The 6,000-nt window shown below is 33.1% G+C and overlaps 1 protein-coding gene across 1 annotated transcript in view; it reads left to right on the top strand.

Annotated features, from left to right (window-relative positions):
* The first annotated feature begins 1,963 nt into the window (after positions 1-1,963).
* Positions 1,964-6,000, top strand: part of LOC139499996 (uncharacterized) — a 37,872-nt gene continuing 33,835 nt past the window's right edge. Inside the window, exon 1 of the mRNA XM_071288686.1 lies at positions 1,964-2,042. The gene's annotated coding sequence lies outside the window, so the exon portion shown is untranslated. The remainder of the gene's footprint in view (positions 2,043-6,000) is intronic.

The following is a 6,000-nucleotide window of genomic DNA, read 5'->3' as shown; positions in this document are numbered from 1 at the left end:
TAAGTGAAATTTCGGTACTCAGTGTTATTTTAGGAAGTAAGTGCAATTTGGGAATTGTAATATGAGCAATCATTATATCCGATTCTGAATATTTAGCACTTATAATACCTAAATAAAAATAGGTTCGGTTAATAATTATGAAAACAGGAACATATATTTACATACATTTCTAATGTGATGTAAAATAATTTTGTACTGTATAATTATTCCTGTTCTCTATTTTGCCGCCTTCTGCTTCTTTGAAACGATGTGATTTAAGTTACATAAGCCATTCCCCATTATTTATTTGAGTCGTTAGTAACGACAGAATTTTTTTACGTTAACAACGTCATTACCTTCCCTGTAAAAGAGGGACGAAAGATACCAGAGGGACAGTCAAACTCATAAATCGAAAATAAACTGGCAACGTCTGGCTAGAAATGAAAGAAGACAAACAGGCAAACAATAGAACACATGACACAACATAAAAACACTAAAGAATAAGCAACACGAACCCCTGTAACTGTGTCGTATGCCCTCAGGGGGTCACAGGTTGGCATTGCAATATTTGTTGGTACGGGGTGAGCAGCTGAGACATCCAGTACCCTACCCTTTTCATATATTTAGTTTTTTCAAAAATATATACCTTGTCATTTATAAATCAACAAAAAAACAGACCTATAGATATATTTTAATATTTTTCATCTTCTGGTACATTTGTATCCATGGAGATTTGTTTGGTTACGCTCATCAGGTTTATGTTAAATAATCACACCTTGCTTTTCCAATAAATTTGTTACATCTTACTAAAAAACAGTGTCCTCTATTTGCTCCTTTTATATCTTTCATTATGAAGATATAATAAAATAAGTTTGGTCAGATAAACGTAATAATACCCCAGAGAGTTACACTTTCACTGGTTTAAACCCATATACCCATATGGTCATGGCCATACGCGTATGGTCCAAATACTCATATGGTCCGGAACAATTGTATAATGAAAAACTGATAAAAAGTTAAATTGCCTTTCCCTCTTGAAGGAAGCTGACACTGTGGAATTTCTTTTAATAATAAATTGTTATCATGTTTCATTTATACAAACGTTTGAATGTTAATGAGGGGCACATGTCAAAATGGTCAGATTAATAGCATATATAACTAGCATCGGTGGAAATACCACATTGGAATAAAATGAGATTAATAATTGGTTTGACAAATAGCTGATAAATTTACGAATGTGTTGTAACTCCATTGAAATTTAAAGGGGCACTAGCTGCCAAATTCATGTTCAAGGATTTGACTCAAATTCTCAAATTTCATTTAAAAAAATGTAAAACATTTTTCAAAACTATCAAAAGTATAAAAAATAAATAATTTTAAACTGGACATGGTCTCAATAAGATGAAGCTTAGTTTCGTGTGAATTTTTGCCAAGAAGCCATATAATTAACTATCGAGTTGACCTTCTACGAGACTATGACCATATAAGCGATGTAAACCTAAACATAAATATAAATAGATTAAGCAACTCGTGCAAATCATTATTGGTTTTTTATAAAAGTCTGTTAAATTTTGTATTATAGATTAAAAATTAATGTTTATCGTCAGTTTTACCTTTATAAGATTAGAATGGTTTTTTTTTGTGAATTTCTACGGGGTAAAATTGAGAGCATGAGATAGTGACATATCCAGCGGCTCATCCCTACCACGCATTACATATAGTAATTAAGACACCCCCTCAGACGTATACGTATGCCCTTAAAAACGAAAAAACGAAAACGAAACGATTTAGAATGATGTAAAATTGAAAGAAGATATGCAATTTGTGTTAACATTTTTTGTTAGAATTTAACAAAACTTGACAAAACTTTTTAAAATACACCTTTTCATATCTCAACCATTTATTTTATAAATTCATTCAATATTATATATATGCGTAATCACTATAAATAGATAGATATGCATTGCAAGGAAATCACCTACGCTATATATAGAGATAAAGGTGTGGTTTTAGATGATCTAGAACAGTCATCTGGTCACCTGCAGTATGGTTGGCATTTAAAGGTAAGGTTCACGGGTTTTAGATTAATGCCAGTGGATACGTAAAATGTATTGATTTATCCATTGATATATTTCTTGGTTAATAGCAACAACTTTTTTATCTGACCAAACCGGCATGGCCATGTTGTATAGTTATGTCTTATTATGTGACAGCGATATATCAGTGTCTCATGGAATCATTTTCAAGTTGCCAATTACTCATTGATGCATATTCTTGAAATTTTGTCACAAAGGAATTGATCGAATTAATTAGTATTTACCATGTTTACTGTCTTGTCAAAAAGGCGCGTTCCCCCCTTTTTTCATTTTTTGTTTTTGTTTAGCTATTTGATTATTTCTATACATTCATTCTATTATATTGTTCAATTTTTCTATCCACACATTGTTACCAGGTGTGGATTCAGGTTTATGAGAATGCGGGGGAGGGAGGGGATAGTTAAAAAATGCTGCTCATTTTTTTTTATGGCCCTGCAACGCAACAAAGTAGTCTGGGCAAAATAGTTTTACCCTTGTCCATCATTCTGTCATTCTGTCCCTATTTTCCACAATGCCATCAGACATTGGGCCGAGTGATTTTTGTTTAGTGGGTTCATTTAACCATGATGTGTTACAGATAGAGTTAATTAATTTAAAAAAAAACTCTTTTGGCCCTTCTGATTTTTGCTGAAATTAAGGATTTTGTGCTTTGAAAATTGCTGAAAAGCACAGTTATGTGGACTTTTTTTCTATCCACCTACATATTTTGCACTGATTTTTTTTTTAGTGGGTACCATGATTAGTTAGAGATCAACTTTATCATGTTTATATTTCATTCTGCTATGCTGATTTTTGAATCCATGACAAATCTCCCCACTGGCAAATCGCCCCACACCTTATCGCCCCACTTTTTCACAAACTCGCCCCACATTCTAAAAAATCGCCCCAATCTTGTTTACCAACTCGCCCCACTTATTAAAAAATGTAAAATCACATTGCAAATAGGTTGGACAACATGCCCAACTTATGAAAAGGGTTAACATTTTGCTGAAATAAGGTCTGCCAACTCGCCCTACTCATGACAAATAGATAAACCACGATAAATTTATAAGTGCCAACTTGCCCCACTTATGAAAGTGATGCAATCCCGTTGTATATCTATATATCTATGTCCCTGCCCCACTTCAATACCTATGAAAACCTTAGTGAAGGGCTATAATATCAAATTAATGTTAATTGAAATCCTTAAATTGTATGATTATGATACAATTAACAGGTTTCTTTTCAATTGTTATACAAATAACTAAGCTTACAAGTATAAAGTTATTCTCCAATAATGATACGAAAATGTATTTGCAATTATATTTTAAGAATGTTAAACATCATTTGATTTAAAAAATATTGGTTTAATAAATTTCGGGGTTTTTTTTGTATTCTGTGTAGATTAGCTTTCATTTAAGTGGGGCTAGTTGGTAGAACTGAAATTTATATATTGAAGTAGATTTTAAATAAGTGGGGCGAGTTAACAGGGGAAAAGTTAACTGGATTTAATTTACCCTTTTCACAAGTGAGGCGATTTTTTAAAAAGTTGGGGGAGTTGGTAAACCAGATTGGGGCGATTTTTTTTAAAGTGGGGTGAGTTGGTGAAAAAGTGGGGCGATTTGGTGTGGGGAGTTTTGCCAGTGGGGCGATTTGTCCTGCTTCCCTGATTTTCATGTTGTTTTTAACACATTCTGTTAGATCCAAGCCCTGTTTACCTTTAGCTTAAAATTGAACTACTCATTGATCAAGGACATTTTTCATCAAACTTAATAAGAATTGATCCCCAGAGTTGGATACTATCCATGCATGTTTGTGTCCACATGTGTTGTTGAAATTGCATATTTAAAAAAAAAATGAGGTTGGCCATTCCAAGTGGGATATGTTATTGATATATTTCTGATAATTCACTTCAAGTCACACAAATTGCCAATAAACACAGTTTAAAATTAAGGGGCCAAAATAGGCACCAAAAACATGCATTTTTCTAGTTTCCTGACAATTTCTGTGTCATTTGGTCTCTTATAAAGAGTTGTCTCATTGGCAGTCATACCACATCTTCTATTTTATAATATCTTGTGATTAAGTGCATGGATCTCACAAAAACTCAATTATTGTGGTTGAAATGAGATGCTGGATCTTGTGCATTTATTTATTTTTTATTTCAGGCACGCTTTTCAAATCAGTCCATATTTAAAGCCTCATTCACACCTTACTGGATGTAACAAAGGACGTCTAATGGATGAAAATAAAAGTTCTCCGTTGACAAAATTGTTATCCGTTGATGTATGACCATATAAAACAGACGCGTAACGAATGCATAATGGACACGCACCAGATATGCAATGTTCGAGAAACGGAAATGTACCGGACAGAATGGATGTCGAACGTACATGAAACGGACCAGTACCGCATAAAACGGACACCTAACGGAAGATTACTGGATAAAACGGATGAATAAAATATACGGAAAAATTAAAGGCAACAATAATGATACATGTAAATCACATACATATTCAAATTGTTTCTGCGTATCTGATTTTTGTTTGTTCTTCAAAATGCCGGCAAAGAGCAGTGTTTGGCCTGAATAAAAGCTGCTAAATGATTGTGTAGACATGCCCTTACTCTCAGATCAGTTATAAATAATAAGAATTCATGAACCTTAAGAAATCTAACATACCAATAATTGGCATTTCTGACGCGAAATTTTCAATTGGCATTTATCCGTTTCAGATCCGTTCATCGTCCGTTTTATCTGTTATACGTCCAGTAGAAGACGTTTCTCATTCGTTCAACATCCATTTTATCCGTTAAACATCCGGTAGAAGTCAGTTGGGGATTTATCTGCCAGACCTCCAACCGATGTATAACGGACACAAAACAGATACAAAACTGAAAAGAAACGGACGAGTACCGTACAAAACATTTGCTACCGGACGTTCAACGTACATTTCATCCATTGGACGTCCATTCAAAGTTTTGAAAATGCTCAAAATTTTCCACCGGACAGAACAGACGTAGAAGGATAAAACATACGCTAAACGGACACGCAACGGATATGGACGGACATCTAACGGATAAGAACAGACGTCTAACGGACATGAACGGATTGAAAAAAAAGTTATTCGTTAAGCATTTGTTTGAACTGTCCTGTAAGGTGTGACAGAGGCTTAAGGTTTGAAGAGTCAAAAATTAAACTTTGCTTTATTTCAACCTAATTTTTTTTTATTTTTTTTTTTTATAATCAAATTAAATAAAATCAAATAATTTTATTGGTGTAAATTTCAATACAGGAATGATACAAGTTGACAAAAGCCATTAAACAAAAACAAATATACAGAGACATATTTTATCAATGATTAGAGACATATATATATATATATATATATATTATATCTACATTGTGTGGAGGTGTTATAAGTCCCCTGCCACATAGTTGAAGGGTACTTAAGGTTTGCACTCTGCCCGTCTGTATGTCTGTCCATCCATCAGTCGGGCAAATCAGTTTTCCATACTGTTTTTCTTTATGCTAAGTGAAGATATTGATTTGACATTTGGTGTATTGTTTTATCATGACAAGTTACAGGTCAAGTTCAATTTTCACTATTTTAGCCTTTAAGTTTGTTTGTTATTTAATGTCATTTTACATCATGACAAATTGGAAACAAGTTAGAATTTTGTTCCATGACAATGAATTTTTAACCATTAGGGGACTATGTATTGCCATGCAATACTCACAGAATGCTTGTTCATACAAAACTTGATATGCTGAATATAACCATGTTGTTAGATTTTTGCTATCGGACCTTTCTATGTAAATTAAATGTCCTATTTCAAATTTTTAAGATTTTGACCAAACTTATTTTGAGTCAGAAACCTATATAATGTCAAAAATTTGATAAACATCCAAATTCAGACAGTAACAAGCTAGAATATTGTGTCCAAA

This window comes from Mytilus edulis, chromosome 13, assembly GCF_963676685.1.
Source record: "Mytilus edulis chromosome 13, xbMytEdul2.2, whole genome shotgun sequence".
Lineage (NCBI taxonomy): Eukaryota > Metazoa > Mollusca > Bivalvia > Mytilida > Mytilidae > Mytilus > Mytilus edulis.
Note: the sequence above shows the minus strand (reverse complement) of the source record. Positions and strands in the feature narration are given on the sequence as shown.